At 41.4% G+C, this 21,062-nt stretch overlaps 1 protein-coding gene and 1 long non-coding RNA gene across 2 annotated transcripts in view; both read right to left on the bottom strand.

Annotated features, from left to right (window-relative positions):
* Positions 1 to 4,227: 4,227 nt before the first annotated feature.
* Positions 4,228 to 21,062, bottom strand: part of LOC132908429 (uncharacterized) — an 81,968-nt gene continuing 65,133 nt past the window's right edge. The window contains exon 2 of the long non-coding RNA XR_009658362.1: positions 4,228 to 21,062. This exon is cut by the window's right edge and continues 10,622 nt beyond it. This is a non-coding gene — a long non-coding RNA (uncharacterized LOC132908429).
* Positions 4,228 to 21,062, bottom strand: part of LOC132908422 (cAMP-dependent protein kinase catalytic subunit 1) — a 31,097-nt gene continuing 14,262 nt past the window's right edge. The window contains exon 1 of the mRNA XM_060962454.1: positions 4,228 to 21,062. This exon is cut by the window's right edge and continues 14,262 nt beyond it. The gene's annotated coding sequence lies outside the window, so the exon portion shown is untranslated.

Below are 21,062 nucleotides of genomic sequence, written 5' to 3'. Positions count from 1 at the left end.
CGATGGATACGAAGAAGTCGACTGGTACAGAACCTCGCAAGCGTCTTACGATGCCTGTGCACGAGCGAAGACATCGATCCAACTTTGGCCTTTGGAATATATCGTGCCATTATATAATTACGTAGACGTAATGTTACATCGTTACGCAAGCAAAGGATCGTGGCACGGACACGATCATCGTACTGGCAAAGAGGCTACCAGTTGGTCGCGTAGCTCTAAAATTAATTGTGTGCTATTCGCCAGAAGTTTACCGATTTGCGATCGAAGACCGCGAATTTCTAGCGTCGTAAAAGCGTCGTGAGGACGTACAGAAAATAAAGCGTAAAATGTCTCTGCCTCGTCGTCCAGTGTCCATCGTTGATTTTTGTGAATCAAGTCGATTGTTTTCGCCGATCGAGGAACGTGTCTCTCGAGAAGAAATTTCCGTCCACCTCTTCTTTCGCAACCAACCAATTTGATCGGTTTTTCGCCACGAAAGGAATCCATCTGTATAAACATCGAACTACTTTGCCGCCTATGGCCATGAAAGATCGACTATCGAGAAGACCATTCTTTGAAAACGTACAGATATTCCCGTTTCTTCCGTCTGTTTTATTTTTTAGAAACGCGTTGCATAAAAAACAGAAGCTTTGCTTCGAACACTAGGAGGTGCCATCGTGCCAGCGAAATCAACGATCGTAAATCGTACGTACATCTATCCGTTTGACTCCGTTTACAGCATCGATACTCTCGATTCGCGGGAGAAATCAAAATGGGACAGGCAGAGACGAGTTAGCGGAGGAAACTGTCGAGCGATCTACTTTCTGCCGAACAACGACGTCGATGCAGGAAGACGCCGTAAGTCGTAGACTCGTAAAACGATCTGTTTCGTCGGTAGATGTATCGATCGAATCTTCTTCCTTTCGTACGATTTACGTCTGATGGCGATCTACGGCATACGGAGTTCCGTGGGAAATCGACGTCGAGAAGGCGGAAAACGTGTGTTCTCGACGCGGAGAAACGAGGCCTCGGGCTGATCGATGCAGCGATTAATGGTCTTTGCGGTTTCGACGAAGGAACTGACTTGGCGTGATCGAACAATTAGTTTAGGTAGGTTTTCGTCTCGTTCGAGCATGCTCGAGAAGATCTTGCGTTGATGTTGTTATCTTTCGATTTCGCAACGTCATCATCCGAATGGTCTACCTTTTTATTTAGATCCAATTAAACATGTAAATTTCTTCCGTGGCAATCCGAGTCTTCTATTTCGCGTTATTCGTCTTAACGTCTTGATCGACGTATTCTTTTTTCCCGTGTACTATCTACGTACGTTTTACACTTTATTCGTGGAACAACGTATATAAGAAGATACATCGTTCTAAACGTAACCGACACTCGCTAATAGGAAAATTAATGTAAGCAAATATTTCCAGTAATTTGCAAGATCGAGTTTGTTCGGAATATAATCATATACAAAGTTTAGAAATCAAACAGAAAGCAATTAAAAAGAGATAACGACTAGCAGGTGAGTAGAGAGACAATTACGAAACCAAGGTTTTACGACGTCCCATTTCAGAAACGTGTTAAGTGAAAACAAATAGGCCAAGAACTGATGCGTTATTAAATCCATGCATAAGTTTGCACCTCGTTATCACAGCTAATTACGCATTATGATTCTATGATAAAAAATGTAATTCCAGTCCAATCGAAAGAAGAACTCGGATATCGGATTGGAATTTTAATTAGAATATCCAACGCGATACATTTTCACATGCATAAAGATCTCTGTTTACGTGCAAAGATAAATACGCATTTGACGTCCATCGCGTATCACGTTCGCTAGGAGAATTTTCATTAAAAATGCCTCGTTACAAAGCTTTATATAGAAAATTTAAAGGATCTATTCGGACAGCATATTATCCACAACTGACCCCTTTGGTATGGCGAGGTGTTTTCTGGCAGTCGCCACGGTTAGTTGTTTCCAGCTGAATATTTTTAACGCTAATTAAATACCAAGTTAGAATTATATTTTGAAATATCTATTTTTTTATATCTTTTCAGCTTGTTAAAAACGTATTTTTTTTTAATGAAAAGTCGATGTTTCTAGTACGAGAAAATTAAAATTTATGAAATATGATCAAATTTTCTGCTCTTCTATTTTTGTCAAATATCTCCTACTTTCTACCAGAGGAAAAACCTTAACGATTAATAATGAATAACGCGAACGTTCTGTACAGCATATATAGAGAACATTAATTAAAAAATATCCTGCTTCCAATAGTCTTAGAAATAAGTTACACATCGAAGTGCAATATAACAGAGCAGATAAGAGTGGAGATAGACACATAAGAAAAGAGTGCAAAGTTTAGATATAAGAGAAAATGTAAAAGCGTGACTAGACAAAAGGTGCAAAACCGAAAACTCGTCCAAAGCCGAAAGGCACGGACTAGGAATAAATAATAAAAAATAATATCCTGCTTCCACGCGTTTGAAAATATCAAACGTTTGTTTAAAAAAGTAAACGATACGTTGGTTAAAACAAAGCTGGCTTATAAACAAAAGATTACAGTCGTCACCGAGAAATTGTTCGATATTTCCGCGCAATTATTATATGCATATACTTATTGGAGCGCGCGTTACGGATGTGCAGCTTCTAATTGCTTGCGAAGTAGATATAACGCAATTATTACGTTCACGCTTGATTCTGTTTCACGTTGATACATCTATAAGTCCATGTTAAAACCGCATCGACCGATGTGCACACGCGTACAAAGTAAACGTTACGTTTCTGCATGCGCTCCTTTGTGTGCAGACTAAATCGAGTTGGTGCTCAATTTGAAGCTAACTTCGATTCACAGCCGAGCTCGGAGAAGCATACGTTTAAACAATAATTGCGCCATTCAGACGCGTGACATCGTTTAATATCGTTATTCAGCAGCGGCCGATGAATGTCGGAATACGTTCTTCGGTTCTTCAAGAATCGGCAAACCCTGCCTAATTGGCAAGCTTGTCTTCGAATTATTTATCTACTACAAACACGCTGGAAAACTCACCATTTTCTCCCTTTTCCGTTTTACCGCGTCTTCTTCACGGTTCCCTTGAAACAGCCAAGTTGCACGAAAGGGTGCAGCTGATAAATGTTATACAAATTTCACGAATACAAAAACGTACGTCGTTGAAGGTGCGTGGATAATCTTTTGAAAAATTACATCGCAATTCGAAAGGTTTATCGGTTGGTAATTACTTTGATATTGTACTATACGTATCGTTACGTGTAATATATACATGTACACCGATTCTATGAAATAAAGATATTCATATTGGAGAGTAGTTTAGCGATATAGGATATAAAGGAATTGTAAAAACAAACATGTAACTCGATGAAACGAATGTGAAAGAATTTCACTCTACAATTCGTTGCTCTCGTATCGATTCAATTTTTCTACGATACCGGCATCGATCACGCGGCTGTAATATCTGTTAGGAACAATAAACATTGGAATTCATAGGTGCGGAGAAACGAATTACTCTATAACTTACGAGTGCCGATATCGAGCAATTTGAATTTGCACCTTCAACTTTTACAACCGTTGTAGCGAAACGAAACTTGAAATTATCCTACCTCGTTCGCGTATCGTTCGTCTAATCTTTTCTTTCGGCGACGAAGAGAATCTAAATATGCGATCCGTTTAAGACTCGAGCTAGCTAAAGGCAATTCCGAGCGATAAACAAATCACCGAGATACGAAACTCGTATCTCGATTATTTAAGGAGCTGCTCGGATGTAAAAGGGAAACTGAACTTTGCCAAATATCAGTAATGACGATACTGTACAAGGCTGACTGCGTACGAGCGATATTTTACCACGCGACTATATATCTTTCTTTGTGCCGCTGTTAAGAGCAGCAAAGAGAGACGCAAAGCGTGGTTCGCGGAGTTGGCGCGTAATCGTCGCGAAATACGATTTAAGTCGAGAATAAGAACCGTGTAAACGATACGTATGTCGGAATAAATGTTTACAGCGAATAAACGTCACCGAAACGCACATGCTCGTAGAACGAAAGCTAATGTTTCAAATTTCATGCTAAACGTGCAATCGATCGAAAGCGCCGTTGAATCGGTGCAACAAAGATCCTTTCGATACAATTTCCAGCGACTTACCTGATCGATCGATCGATAGAACGGAGATTAAATTGGAAAGTAGAGAATCCTGTAAGCAACGCGTTACATCGTGGTAGAAAAGACAAATTGATTAACTATTTAATTAATTTATTTGTATTTATCGTATAATCACTCGTAAGTACCAGGGATACGTAAACAATCAGCTCAAATTAGTTTAAATACAAATAGCCTAAAACACATCTTTGTTTACATACTTGATATTATATTCACAGACAGACTTAGCCACGTTTCGGTTCATGATTCGATAGTATTATCTATATTTATACATATACAATTGACCCGTATTGTCACGGATCATAGACGTCAAAGAGGCCGAATTGCAGCGAACCTCAGGTAATTCGGCGACTTCGATCCGCACTTAGATTCTTTATTATTTCTTTCTCGTTATATTTATATATATATATATTTACTTATTTATATATTTATTTATATTTATATTCATTTAATTTATAGGTACATCCTTACGGGCGATCGATAGCTGCGAATCGAAAAGAAACAGCGAAACGTGCATCAAAGTGACGATACGATACTATACGATACGATTCAACGTTCGTCCCTTGCCACTTAATTATTGCTTTGAAAAGTAGTTTAACGTTTATTGTATTCGCTAAAGGCTGGTTCAACGATCCTTTCAACGGTATATCATGGCAACGGGTATTCGCGTATTTTGATTCTTCCAGGTTACGTTTGTTCGCGCATCGCTAAACTGGCGATCTGAAGCTGAGATACTCGATCAAGAACGTGTGATATCGGTTGCCTCTTTGTTCGTAGTTTCTAGCTGGATGCCTGGGCGAGCAAATGGTCGGTTCGATCGAACGATCACGAGCATCGTTTCGCGGGTTTCTTTTCGTTTCCTCTTGCGTCTGTTCCAGCAGCGACAGCGACAGCAACAGCAGCAGCAACGCTAAGTATGCGGCCCACAAAAAGGTACCTTGATACAGGTTGACACTTAAACGATAGCTTCACGATAACGGTCGAACGATTCAGGAGTACACTAAAACGGGTACAGCATTCTTTCTTTTGTTTAAATAATCTTGAAAGATCGCGTGAGATGTCGTTTCGTGCGAGACATTTGCCTACTGGGCTCGGTGGACGATCTACTTTAACGACGAGTGACTATCTAACCAACGGTTACGTACAGATCTCTCTTCGTTTAAGTTTAAGTTACACAACGACGATACGTTTTCCTCTCGACCCCAACACTCCAGAAAAATATATACGTATCAAGCGACTTTGGTTCCATCGTCGAGGTTCTGCAACTTCAACTTCCTCCGCCGTGTATTCCGTCTCTGGATTCGCAGCTGGTCCGCGAAAGCGAAAGTTTTTACACGCCGAAACACCGGTTTTCGCCATCTCGCGATAGCTAAACGCTGGAATCGAATGGGTCTGCCAAGGATCAAACTCTATCCGCGCTCCACTAAGAGAAGACCCTGTGGCGTAGAATGAATCGTCCGCTCTTTAAACCCACGATCGCCCCTTTTAACAGCGATCTACTTGCGAAAGCGGTGGCTTCGAGAGATCGTTTCGTAGGAGTTGCGGCTCGAGTCGATTTAACCCTGAAACGGCGCGCGAATAGCGTCGTCCAACGTCCGAACCTCGTGCCTCCTTGCCGGTAGCGAACTGGACTTTCGTTGGCGAATGGACGCGAAACGGACGACTACGAGCGTTCGTCGTTCACCGAAGAAGAAACGGTTAAACCGAGTCAAGCTGAAACTCAAAGCGAAAGGATCGATGGCTGTAATCGCGAGTTAAGCTCGATGACGACTCGAAACGATTCACGGGCGACCGGGATTAATTATTTGCAACTGGTGTATCGACATCGGAAAGATAACACAGCACGTATACGACACATTTAACGACAGCTGGGCCTGCTGCTAGTTTAACGAGCTTCGACGAGCGCTATTAACAAAAAGCACGCTTCGAGAGCCTGCGAACGATTGGAGCCGACAATTGGCAGGTCATCACGCATACTCGTTCCGTTCAGACGAATGCCTGAAGCATTCGGAATCGCCTTCCTTTGGTCGTTACGTGCTCTGCCTACACGCGTGCCTCTCTGCACGGCGATGCGAATGGAAAAACAATTTGCCAGTTTCGCTAAACGTACACCAAAAACGCTATCGGCTATACACCAGACAACGTTGTTAAGAGACGGTTTTTCAAATTCTGGCAGCGACGAATTAATAACGATATCGGTTCGTGCACGCTTATGGATCACGGATTTAGATACGAAGGGAAAAAAACATGGAATTTCTATTTTCGCTGATTCTGCCATGCATACCGTATCTTGGCTTGCTGGATTACGAAGCAGAAATATAAAACGAATTTAAAACGACATTGCTTAAAAATGATCGTTCGGCGCACCGGTTAAAAACAAGATCCACCGTTTCGGTGAAACAGACAATCTTGCCAATTTCCTCCCACTTCCATTATTTTTCCTTGGTCTAAGATCGAATTACGTACGTATCGACGTACGTAACAGGCGAGCGCGCAACGACGCGCACCTAAGTACATATTAATAAAACGATTGGATATTTCTCGTCCCGATAATAATGGAAGCAGACATTTCTCATTTTGTTCCACCGTTGCGCACCGTTTACAACTGGAGAAACATCAACATAGCGCGGAACGATTATCGTTTTGTTCGTATTTTCACCGATTCCTGGTAAAAAATATCGCCTGGTAAATATGGACAATATAGTTTAACTTGCCGAACCTTGTTTCTCATTGGCAGACCGAAACATCAAACCATCTTCCTCGATAAAATTATTTCGCAACGTTCCTTGTTCTTTCCCCTTATCCGTTTGACGTACGTTAAAATGACATGAAATTGACCGAGTGGTTCAAAACTGAAGCGAGAAAAGCCAATTAAAATCGCGTCTAGATTCTAGAACTCGTCGTACGGAAACGTAATAATCGAATCTGTATATGTATTCTCACGTCCTTTGTGTATTTTATGTCTATATGTATTTTCACGTTTTCGAGTTTAACGCAAATGTATAAAATTTCGCGATCCATCGACCAATGTTAGAACGTACTGTTATTATGTATTTTCGTAGAGATTGAGAAAAATGTATCTTTGTCGAATTATACTCGATGCTATTCGGTAACGTTCAATTCTGAACCACGTATACAGAGTATCTCGAGATGCTGAAAATTTCGGAACAAATCGTGCCACTTGATATTTTTGCATTTTTTAATTAAAGTTTTCTAATTAAACTATGAATTTACGTATCAAATATTCACGCATAACATTTATCGTTACATTTTACGTTATTCTTCCATTTCCGCCACGATCGCTATAAACTCGGCAAACATTGTCCACTTCTCAGAGGCATTTTATCCGTAAAACGTAACAATTACGTTTTCATACATTTCTGATCCCTTCTTTCTATATTCTATCGCTACAAATCCGCCCGTTGTTGAAAAACGCATTAACAAAATAAACGGACTATACATCGATGTTACACCCGAACTTTGTTAAACAATTCGCAGTAACCCGAACGCTTACGCAAAGTTTGCTAATTTTCTTCCTAAATATATCATCATCCCCTTAAACGTACGAGCATGAAATTTTCTAAGCAATGCGAGAATCAACGTGCAAAAATGTTGCGAATATAAAGTTCCAACCGAGCTGCAAAATTGTTCGTTAAAGAGAGTCGTAACTCGAAATGGAATCAATTCGGAAAAGAGCAGGTACGCGACAATCCGCGTCCATCGAGGTAATAGAATTTGCGACAACTGGTGCTTACAGATGTAACATTTTTCGTTCCAAAAAGAACGGAAGCATTTGTCGATGTTATCTGTCGGCTTTGGCTATCTTTGAATTTGAAACGTATTACTACGTCAGGAAAGTACAGCAACGCTTTTGCGTTACAATAAACTGATACATATGGGGATTGTTGGAACAGTTCGTAGCGAAGTTTCGGACAAATTTTAGAGCAGGAGAGGAGAAAACGCTGTTCTCTTTAATTTGTGCGTTTAACGTTCGACCAGCGTGAATTCAACATTTCGCTATATTTCGCGGAAACGTCAGATACGTATCAGAACTTAATCCTTTCTTTACACAGAAGGTATTACATTTGCTAAAAAAAAAAAAAAAAGAGCATATGTACGCGTTCTATGGAACATCGAGTTATCTCTATTTCTATTTTTACTTATACCTGTGACATGTAGAAATTATGTAAATATTCGTGCATATGTTTCTCTCGTGCTAGCAAAAATTAGTTTAAACGAATTTAAGACGTTGAGAAGATTAACACTGATGGCGAAAGGACGCTATGAACTTTTCAAACAACCGAATAAAAGATCAAAGTCGTGTATAAATTGTTCCTACGATTCACCGACGTCTGTACAAGATTCAACAAAGATAAAGAAAGACGGCGTATCGATGTTCGTCGCTGTATAAGCGTCGTACGAATTTACAACCTGTCACCAACGATACCCAATGAAATACTTGATCGAGTATTCGCATTTTTACGCGTCGTCGAAGAAGAATCTTATTCCTGAGGGATGGGAGGCGGACAGATACGGCTTAATTTATTTGTCGAATTTAACTTGTTGGTCGACGCGTTCGATCGACGAGTTGGCACGGTACGCGATATACCGTACCCTCGTCGAGCACATCCGCTTGTTCTCGTGGTAATCGTAAAATATATGCGTAGCTTATTATTCTAACTTAACGCATATGTAGAGATAAACTACGGTAAGGAACCACTTTGTGTTGGAAATAGAAACTTGCACGATGGAGACACGCTAAAAATAACGAGAAGTACCGACTTCACACGCGACGGTAGAAACGCTGCGCGCCTCGTATCTGAAACAAGCTATCTTGGGAAGTACGAAAATTTTCACGTCGATCGTACGCGAAGGAGCGCCACGATAGGTTCGTTAGCGAGACACAGCTATTAATAAAGATTTCCAGCCGATCGGTGTTACCTATTAACGTACTTTGGACCCACGCAGCTCTAATCTCGATCTCCTACGACCTAACGGCGTAACAAGTAGACTGCGAATTAATATCGTTCGATCGACCGTTGATGGAATGGCGTAAATCTTCTTCCGTTCCAATCGGTGAACTTGTCTTCCACGGACTGTGTGCCTCGCCGTAAACGTTAGAAACAGTATACGCGAACAGCGAATGATCGCGATGCTAGCAAATTACGCGAACCGTCGATTATACACGTGGCGAAATTAGTTTCCTTTGTATCCAAGCCGCTACGAAATTACGTGCCGTGTTCTCCGGCAAAGCGTATTTTCAGATTTCAACTTGTCGTTAATTAGCGAAACTTTTTCTTTCTTACGAACAGCGTGCACGTATAAACCGTTGAAGTTTGATCGCAGCTGAAGTTCATCCTCGCGTTTATCCCGCTCGCGATCGATCCACCTGTGAGAAAACTCGCGATATTTCCGAGCGAAAGTTTTCGGACCAGATACCGAACAGATCATCGCCTCGGCATTCTCATTGTATTTTTACTTTCCGATCGAACGATTAGGTATATTCGACGCCTAATAAACATCTTCCTTTGAAACATCCTCTGACGAAACGTTGCTATCGCAGAGAACGTCGATGAAAGTATCGCGGGAAGATGGTCCGTAAAAAAAAGAAATAATTTGACAACCGTCGATAAATAATATCCATCGGGCGTTTCGTCTTCTTCTTCTTCTTTTTCTTCTTCTTCTTCTTCTTCGAGGAGCAGGAGGAGGAAACAGTTTTATTCGGTTCTTTATTCGGTTCGACACGCATGAATCATCGCGTTAATATTATGCAAAAATTCAGAGATAATTCACGCGATAACACGAGTCACCGTGACATCTGTGAACTAGACAGATCCACCATCTGACGCCCGTCAGCGAGATAACAGCCACGGGAAACGCAGCCTTTTAACCGTTCCGAAGCGCGATGCGCGCGATGCGCGCCAACCGATTCCCGTCCGTCTTACGAACGCCGCGTTTTTTCAGATCGCCCTGCTCTTTATTAGCCAAGCGAACGGACGTAAATATACGTTTCCATGGCGAATGAAATACGTATCGCGATCAATCGTTAATTACCTAGCTGACTCACGCCGTTCCACGACATCGCGTTTCTCGCCCAAGAAACTCGATACAATCGCTTTCTAAGCAATAACACACTCTGTGCGATTCGCCAACGTTTCAGCCGCACGCTAACAGGCAGCAAGATTTATGGCTTTAGTAAGATTTCCTTTATATTACCTGGGATGTTATACTTGGACAGAGGAAAATCGGATGCCTGTCTATACCGTCGATCGACGTTCGGCGCGATTGTCGTATCGTGTCGCCTAATTAGATAGCTGTACGTTTAAAAAATACCGATCAACCAAAAGAAATCGTCTCGCTGTTGCTCCGTGGCCAAGCGAATCGACGGTATTCTGCCAATGAGTTACACAGTCGCACAGAGAAATTTTCAAGCGAAGATCGGTTCGGTTGCCAAAGAATTATTATCGTAGATGGGAAGGATAAAAATAATTAGACGAGAACGAGGCGAACGTAAGTAACTGTAAAGTTTTGGGTTTCTAACTATGAAGTATGGCGAAAGATCGAAGATCGGATGTTCGTTGTTATATCTAGAACGCGAATCGACACGAGTACGACGCAAGAATGATTTCGTGACACGAGAAAAGTCGCTCGTCTATCGTTCTTTGCGCTTTCGGAGCATCGGTGGACGATGTATCGTTGCGGAAACATTATGATTGTTCGTGCACACGGGAGTGGTACGAATTTAGACGCAGCAACAATCTATAGATGAGCCAAGGTCGTGCCGCTGGCTTTTTCACAGGGAGCCACTCCTCTCGTCCGCCATTCTATTTCGAGGATTTTCTAAAATTTATCGTCCGGCACCGGCAGTCATCGTTATACCGCTCTAATACACCGACGCCGTCAATTCGAAGCTACGACACGGTAAAGCACAATGTTCATATCGTGTTGCTCCATGTACACTACCATCCATAAATATTTGGACACTGACAAATTACCGCAAACCTGGAAAATGTATTTCCAACGAAACTTTTTCGTCTAATTCTGTAGTCTCTGATCGTATCTCGGGCAGCGATGTACGTGTAATTAGTACAGAGTAATATCAATTATTTATAGTAACAGAGAAACGATTAAGGATGAATGGAAATCGATGCTGCGTTAGTCAGGTAACTTGAAACGTGTCTGCTTAACGTTAGGACCCTGAAGCGACCAAAGTACCTCTGTGTTTTATAGTTACATCGTAAATTCGATAATACGGATATATTCCGTACTTTGGTTAAAATTTAGCAGGGAACGCGATCCCAATTAGGACAAGAGGAGGTAGAGGACGAATAATAGGAAAATGTTCCGCGATCGTTCTTCGAAACTGTAACGAAAATATCAAAAGCTCGATCAAATTGCATCTGTTACCCAAGTACCGATGCATGGTAATGTACAGTTTCGAGTCGACTACGGTTGCAACATTACAGCTCGTAAATTTGTCCACGATAAGAATGTACCGGGCAATTTGTAATCGTTCGAACTCGTGCCAATGATACAGCTGCAATGAACGTACATGGTACTTTATCCTACGAACTTTTGTGCATCCACGAGAAAAGAAATTCGTTCTACAACTGGGATGAAAAAATTGATCGGAAGATACCGTAATTGAGAAAATTCATCTACATCGAACGAAATGCGTTTTATTCGCGTTATTATTCGCTGTTAATAATCGTGATTTCGTATTTTTAATATCCTTTGTTGCAACGTATATCCGACCAGAGTAATTTTAGCGAACAAAACCAGGAAAGAAATCGCAAGCGATTGAACCGGTACGACGTAATAAACCTAAGAGTTTTGTACAAAACTTTGTCAACTTATGTAACGAAGCTTTTGCATAATCGATACATATAGCTCTGTTATTCCATTTATATGTATATAAACGAAGTAACGAAAATTTTACGTGACTTTTACGTAACTTTCAAGCTTCCGCGACCACACGTTTCATAATTTATATCTTTCCCGTAATCCATGCTTTTTCCCAAAGAACGTTTCGATGTTTCGCCAGCATCGCAAGACAGTTTTATCGTACAGCGCCAGGACCAATGCCAAAGTTCTCGGATCCATTGAAAACAACCGCAATGCTGGCGAAACGTTAAAAAATTTCAAAACTACATGACCTACAACCACGAGTTCCTACTTTATAACTAAACACGACCGTCGATCCGAATCGTTTCCAAGGGATTAGACCGTTCCCGAAGGATTCGATTAGCACTTTGGAAACCACTGTTTCGTTCCACGTATCCTGTTCAATCTCGATACCGATACAGATGACGGAAAGCCAAGACTGAGCATCCGATATCGATAGCGTAACCGCACGACCGCAATCTACCGATGTTAGCACGAGTACGATGATCGTTGTCGATCGTTCGTAAATCGCGCGAGCGAATATATTCGCGAATGAACGTTTTTGCAACGTTTCTACAATACCTTTCGAAGAAATCTAACGCCTAAAGGCTATTTCACGCCACGCGATTTTTATTTTAACGTTACCGTCGTGTAGTATCGAGTAACGATAGAGCGTTTAATCCCATTTCCTTCGAAATTAAAAAGGACGTGCCGCGATGAATTTTCACTTGCGATAAAAGTTCTTCGGCCTTGACGGTTAGGGGAGAAGATGTATATAAATCGTGGAGGATCGAGTCTTTGGAAACGTAAAAGGGAAGAAACGTAGAACCGTACGCGGTTATTGAGAGTCAACGATGGCTTGGTATCTGCAGTTACTGAAAATAACGATGTTACGTGTATTATATAAGACGATGCATTTGTTCCTATTTTATGAGTGCACATGTAACTCGTAGCATTGAGCTGAAGGAAACACGCGATGGAATATAATGATTTAAAACACTTACGGACCTTGATAGATGTACGAATTCTGTTTAATTCGATAATACCGTGGTTTCGCAACTTCTTTGTCCGTGTTATTATTCGAATTTCGTAATGATTAAATTTATTGATACGTAATAAACGCGTTAGACGTGTATAAACGAAAGAAAATTATAAAAAGGAAATTATTTGAAATATCGTAGCAAAGTTCTACTAAAACGACTTTTAAAATTCAGGAAATATTACCGCTTCTAAATGGCGAAAAAAAATAATATATTGGAAGAAGAATCAGAGATTAATATATCGCGCAAATTACCTTTCTTGCGACTCGATTTATGCTCCGAAACTTTTTATTCCTTTTAATAAATATGTCACATTTTATTCGCATAGTACAACGTAGAAATATCGTTTGATTAAAAAAAAAAAAAAAAGAAAAAGAAAAGACCAATTCTATTGGACTAATTTTAATCGGAATACAGAAAACTTGTAAGATATTAACAAAAAGAATACTATGGTTAATACTCTTGAATATAATACATTCTTGTCGCAAATATTTTTCTTTAGTCGTCAAGTATCACATTTATAAGACACTAATGTAATCACATAAGTCATCCGTGTCGGATAAAAATTATTTTATCTTTAAACTGACAAACGTTTCAACGTATGCGCTTCCTTTATATCTGTCGAAAGAAGCGTTCAACGATAACTTCTTCGATTACGGGATTTTAAGATGCGTAACGCCTATTATCGTTGTCGAATCAACGGTAACAATGTTTCGTTAGAACGCGTTCGTCGATCACAGAATGGGAAACGTGGTCGCACGATGAAACGTAATCGCACAAATAAATTCTAAACACTGCACGCATTTTTCACTTTATTCTTCCCTGCGGATAAAAAGTGCTTAAACTAAAAAGAGAAAGAGGGACGTTCCGTTACGTATTGATGGAAATAAATACGATACCGTGAAGGTTTCGCCGCTACTTGCAAAATGAAAAGCGTACCAGCAGTGTACGGTAAAGACGCGTCATTGCCAATAAGAATTGCCAAATTTTTTATGTGCTTCCATGAAACGAGAGAGGAAAGATATTTCACGCAGCATCGACGGACAAAAGGGAATAGAAAAGAAAAGAAAAGAAAAGAAATGGAAAGAAAATGAAAAGCGCAACGGAGAGGAAGGATGGAAGGAATACGTGCAGTGACGATCAGACTGAGAGAAATCGGTAAAAACGTAACGATGGTTTAAATTATACAATCTTTACAATAATATTTATTTCTTTTTAAATTAATATTTACAAAAATGAGATTAGTATATTCATCAACGAAACTTCGTAACTCATCATCGAGTGCTAAGAATAAAATAATACAAGTCCGTTTCTCCAAGTGTCTAGAGTACATGTACATCGTATTATAGGAATCGTAAGTCGGCTACAATTTACAAACATAAATGATCACAAGGCGAGGAAAATTCCCCGTTTTACAATACTCCTGATGCAAAATAGCGATGGTATTGATTTCTTCCCCTCCCTCCTGTCCCTCCCGCCCTTAAATTTCGTTCCTCTTTTTCATTCGAATTTTCTATACTCGCAAGAATTTTTATCGCGTCACCCATTATCGCGGTACACATAAATTACTTCACAAGTACGTAATTTTTGACGCAACAATATATCAACGAACAAGCTAATATTTCCATTGTTCTTTTTTTTTTTTTTCATTTTTTTTATCTTTAGCAATCGTGGTTTTGTTTTCGACGCAGTATACCTACGTATATATATAACGATCATGGTGCTTACGTTGCGTTCCATGCACGGATAAAATCTCTGCACGGCCATCGATACGTAAGAAGGAGAGACTCGCGTTGCTATCGCTACGCGAAATCATTTTGAGCCTACTTATTATAAGAAAAAGGTACGTGGAGATTTGATTGGTGCGCCTGTGGTAAACGCGGCAGCAGGGTCGGTGGAAAGCCGACCCGTGAAAATAACGTTTTCTCAGCGTAAAGCGTTTTCTCGATATCTACACGAACCGGAAACGCGTAGCACGCGGCGTCTCAAAAGCTTTCGCGGCAAAGATCGACAACGACGCTCGCGTGCCTGACGACGCTTTCGAATTCCGATTTCGCCTCGAAATTCGCCATCGATATTACAAGGGGATTATCGAACCGAATTTCCACTGGTCAACCATCGACAGCAATTCGAACGTCACTGGCTAATCCTACGAAATACCCTAATAATAGCCCTAATTGCACGGGCCAACCGGGCGAATCTCGAAACTGTCGTGTTTAATCTGGCCAACGTTTCGAGGTTACCGACGACAAAAGTACCCGGAGAATTCACGGGCTCCGCTCTTTCGCCACGCACGACAGCGTCGAGATCGCCACGTCCAACTTCCGGCAACGACTCGGCGAAATCGTCGATCGATCGGAAACACACGACACGCTTCCGTTCGACGTTGCGCCGTTGCCGTTACCGTTGTCGTTGTCGTCGTCGTCGACGATCGATGCGGCACGATTTCCTGAATTTACCGGTCGCCACGCGCCCGGATCTCGGAAAATCGGCGTACCGGAAACGGGGCGGCAGCGTACGCGGAATCTCCGAAATTATCGCGGACGAGCCGCATCTAGATTCGCCGGTACAAATTTCCAAATTATCGATAACGTATCATCGGTCTGCGAATTTCCCGGCGAAGCGGCCGAACGACACTCTTTCGTACGTGTGTGTACTTTACTCGTGACTGCGGAAAATCAATACAAGCGCGGCTATCTGCTGCCACGTTTTACTAGATCTCGCTATCGCTGTACGTTGCGTCTATTTTCGGGCTAAGGCTGAACGGTCCGATTTTCCTCCTCTTTTCTTCGTCTCCGAGTTTTTACCCCTTTTGCCGTTTTCTTCCAAATATTCGCTTCCTTCGCAATTAGCTTTAAACGCGTGTCGACCACGCGAAACGACGACAGAGACGCACTATGGAAAAGAATGGTCGAATCACGGAGAGAATCGGTTTTCATTTACGACGAGTAGACAAATTGCACGTTTAAAACAGAAAAATAAGAGGGAAAAAAATCATGCGACTCAGCCTCGACGCGTCACGAGCCACGACTCGTGTTCGTCGTATCGCCTGCTCTTGTCCAGCCTCTGAATTATTCTTTCCAACTGCATACGTATATCTCGTCGACGAGGCAACGTACGTAGGAAGCTAGAAAGGAGAAATTGGAAGCGTTCGATACGCGTGCAACGACACAACCAGATGATATCGCAGATACGAGTTAATTAATTTTCGTCGAACGTTGCCAATTAATTTTCGGCCAAACAGTTAATTAACGCGAGCTACACGATCGAGCGACGCTCGGTCCGTTCGAAAATACGATGCTGCGATTCTCAAACAACGATCTCTTCGATGTTACACCTTAGCGACTGTTGGAACAACCTTGTTTCTTCGAACGTCGTTAAGAGATACTCTTTCGCGGAAATATCGTTGATCGTTAATCCTCGTACTTCCCTCTCGTCTTCGGTAAGAGAATTTGCAAACTCGACCGGTCGTTACATTGATCCTCGCTGTATCGATGTTTTGTCATTGTGTGCTCCGACCGAACACCAAAGGACGAACATCAAGCGGAGAAAACGAGCGGCGCACGAGGATTAATCGAACGACCGACTTCTTGAAATATATTTTCAACGGCGTGCGACGGTAGCCGCTTCGTAAAACTACGTCGTTGCAGAAAGCAAAAATTTTCGAAGGAATTTGATCCTCTGGTTACGTCATCGTACCTGTTAACGACCGAGTCGCGTATTCGGTGCACGTTATCGATGAAAAGGAAAAGTCCGCAACGACGACGAATAACTGCGATCGAACGATAAGAGAAGCTTGTTCGTAGGTAAAAGCATCTTCCACTCTGTACACACGCGTATTTCATTCTTACACAGGCGTAGATATTTCGGACGGTCGTTCGAATTATTTGCACGACCGTGAACGACCGTTTACTTTTACCAAGAAAACACGCGCAACGCCAATTATCGTCGTTCGCATCCGTCTTCGAAATTCGATTGCCAACGACGCACGACAAAAGTATACCCTCTCGTTCGTACCTATCTATCTCGTTATCGCGAGTAAATACCTCGAAGAGACATAAATTGGTACGTAATGAAATTACCGTAGAATAAATAATATCTGTTACCCGTTATCGAGCAACCTAAGGACGAACCAACGCCGTTGCCTTTGAGATTCTGGTAAATTTTTTAAGTAACGTTAATTCGCAAAACGAACGTCATCGGTAAATTGAAGGAATAAGTCGCCGTTGTTCAAAGAAAAGCGCGGCTTGTTCGGTTACGTGGTAAGAATCGTAACGCGAGAAACTATCGTTTCCCAGCCGCTCGGTATTCCGTAATTTCTTTTCTTTCCCGTCTTAATCCATCGTATTAATTCGTTACAAGTTTCGTACGACTCGGAAGGTGTTGGACGGTGTGTAATTCTCTCCGAGGTACGTAATTTCCTATTAGATACGCGTTACATCTATTCGAGGTTCACAAGGTTCGCTTCGATCCTTAATATCCCGGTCACGACTAGAAATAGGGGCGATATAATAGAATTTTCTCCTCGTTTCAGCGTTACGTACGCTTATTTAATGTATTATATTTATATAAGTATACGTATGTATGCGTGTATTACATGTACAAGAGCATAGAAAAGTAAATTGGATGAATGCGGTGGAAGGACCGTCCTCCTGTCCCTGCCCTGACACCTGAGATTCTCCACTCGATGATAACGAGATTTTTGTTACAAGCAACGGCTCGTGTGCTCACGCAAAGTACCGATAAACATTATGTTTGGTCTAAATCCATCTTACCAACGACTTCTTCTATCTATTTACGTATTTTTCAAGTCGTAATTACGTACGTAACTCGATGCGAGATTCGATAAGTTAACGTTACAAGTATTCCACGTATTACCTAGCGAGAACGTAGTTATCTAACGCTAATTAAGAGTTGAAACGTCGATCAGGAAGAACGAACGTAAGGACTGGTCGAAGAAGTGGCTAAAAATATTGTACGCGTTAAACCGAAACCGTCTATCGAGAACAACCAGATCGTTCTTTCCTTTCCAAATGAAGAAGATCCGGAGAAAATTCGGATGAAAAATCCACGACGATTACTTCTCCGCTTCGACGAACTGAATTAAATCTACGTTTTATATATATGATATATATGATATATATTAGGATTCTCGTCGAGAACGAGGTTCCGTCAGGTTTCCCCGAGAGTCTCGATTGTCTTTGTACGCGACGTTTCCAGTTACGTGTCATTCGCAGGAAAGAGACGAGTCACCCTAAAGGACAACGAGGCGAAACATAAATAAAAGGACGAGCTTTTAATGCCACTGCGATGCAACGAAAAGAACTTGGAAATTTCTTATCTCGTCTTACATTTGGCTAGCAGATCTAGAACTTGCAAGGAACTTGACAAAGATCGAGCAAAACCTAAACGTTCGCAACGAATTTATTAAATCTTCGATTTTACATCGAACAGACAAGAAGCTATCGATCGATTTTCCCGTCTTTCGTTTACCAATTCCGTTCGAATAAGATAGAAATTAACCAGCCAGCTTAATATCCACCCGACCAACCGTGTCCAGACTGACCAGTTGCGATCTATCTCCGATCGCTACCGAAATCTCGAAATCGTCGCTCGAAACAGCGTAGACCTATAAAAGAATACGAGTGTTTGGAAAGAAACCATGCGTACACCGTAGTCCGTAAAATTAAGCGCAAATTTTGTGTCGTTGGAACCTTCGATCGTCGGCCTAACGAGAAATATCGCCATTTAAGAAATATTCGGGCTAAGAGAATCGATCCGTCCTTGTCTCCGAGACAAAGAGGAATTTGGCAGAAATTTGCATTACCCGTCCTTTGCTCCGACCTCTTCTCCTTGCAATCTTCCTCGATTTTAGTTTTAGTTGATCCGATCCGAACGCGAGCGACGAATACGAAGCTGCGGAACAAAATCGTATCCCCTCGAAAGAAAATCGAAACAAAATAGGAATTCTAAATACATGCGCCATGGTGAAGTACAAGTTGGAGGCGGGCCTCGATGAATCATTTCGGTTCGCGTTGAGCACACACTCTCGCAAAGTCGAAGCATTTAAGTACATGTACGTTCATCGAACTAATAGCCAGCGAACTATACGAAGGCGATTATCGCGCAGCTTGCAATCGGGCGATCTTCGATTTTTCGAAATTATTTCGAAAAGATTTGGCAGAAAAAATTATTCGTAGGTTAAAGAACGTTAATTAACAAAGCGTAACGTTTGAGGTTCGTGGTAATTGATTTATCGTTAAACGACTCGAGAAACTGCAAAGTGTCGATACTAAAACGCAGCACGGCTAATATCGAATAATTACAATGGTCGTTCGCTACCGAGCGTCGCATCTGCAGGCCAGACACGAGGTCGATGCATAAAATTATAGAGACTAACGACGGCATATCGTAGCTATTGCTCGAGTTAAAGCACACAGTTAACGCTCCGACTTCAGATCGAGACGTTAGATCGGAAAATCTATTTCTACCGACCAAGTATAGCTGGATAATTGTGCTCTGGGACGAGGGATAATTTTAATTCTAGTCGCAACTTCGATAACAATTTCCCGTTCTAATGCGTTTTCAGGATATTCCACGTATTAATCCATTTAACGGTGTCGTCTGAAAGAGACTCGGCCAACTTGTTAAGTATACATGGTACTATAAATGTCGTATCTTAAACGCTTATGTTACTTCTAGTTTCATAGAAAACCATTCGCCATGAATATTACTAGAAAAAGTTTCAAATATGCAGCGACTGCGAAGAGACATTTGCGCGTATCGTTGAATCTACCGTGACATTTCTATCCATTTTATCGATATTTTGTATTTATTCAATTTGCTAGAATTTAGCAGTACGTTCGTACGATCAAGAAAATTTCATATTATACAAATAAATAAAAGGCGAAGCGCAAATACTTTTCCTAGCCACCGTATATCAAAAGGAAACATAATACTGAGCAACGCTTTGATCGTTCTAATTTAAAATGGGAATTAGGTATCGGTTGAATTAGATTTGACTGCAGACGAAGAGGTAATTGAAGCTAATATAGGTAAGTTGATATAAGTAACGAGAGTGTAAATGATACTGAGAGTAAAATGTCGAAGGTAAATTGAAAAACCTATTTTTCGCAACATATTCGTATCTCTTCTTAAAATAAGTATGAAAGATCGTATTTAAGCGCGAACGTTTCGCAGTAAGTAAAAAGAAGATCAAGTTATAGAAAACTCAAACTTAACAACGACTAATTATGGAGGTAAAGGTGAATATTGCAACGACGATTGCACACCATGTCCGTAACGATGAAATTCCAATCACTTTCGCCTTCTACTTTCGTATTCGACGCAGGAGAACAAAGACGTCGACGCGAAATATCAACCGTCGAACGGGCTGCCCTTCCTCGTCTCCGCATTTGGAAGGGAAGATTAACGAGGCCAGCGAAACGGCTTCGTTCGTTGGCGACGACAAAAAAGTTCTGCGGGCGGTTGAACGCCTAACGAACGCAGGTAGCCTTCAGAGGTCGAGACATTGCGTAGGGAAAAGCAACGAACTTCACCAAGGCTGACTACTTTGCCTATGTGCAAGCATAAAAGGCTCCCACCTACTTTTATTTCGCAGATAAAAACGCTTACTTTGTCTTATACGCAGCAAACGCGACGCACGAAACACGTACTCGCGGACATAAGCGTACTTCCACAGAACGCATAAATAATAGAATACAAATTGGCGAACCGACGTTTCCAAAGTTCCGTTGATTCCATCGTAAACGTTATTCGATGATACTTTTCGAAACATAGCCGCGGCGATCGAAAATAAGAGAAATCGGATACGTCTGTTTCTCAGAAAATGGAAAAAAAGTTCCCTGAATACGACGACGCGTCGTTTCGTTGACCAACGTCGAATCGACCGACGTTCGTCGCTTTTGCTGTATAAAGCGTCCAGCGTTATCTCCGTAACGAGAATGCTATATATAAAATATAAAAC

The sequence above is a fragment of the Bombus pascuorum genome, chromosome 6, assembly GCF_905332965.1.
Source record: "Bombus pascuorum chromosome 6, iyBomPasc1.1, whole genome shotgun sequence".
NCBI lineage: Eukaryota > Metazoa > Arthropoda > Insecta > Hymenoptera > Apidae > Bombus > Bombus pascuorum.
The sequence above is the reverse complement of the archived record's forward strand: the minus strand, read 5'-3'. Positions and strand labels throughout refer to the sequence as shown.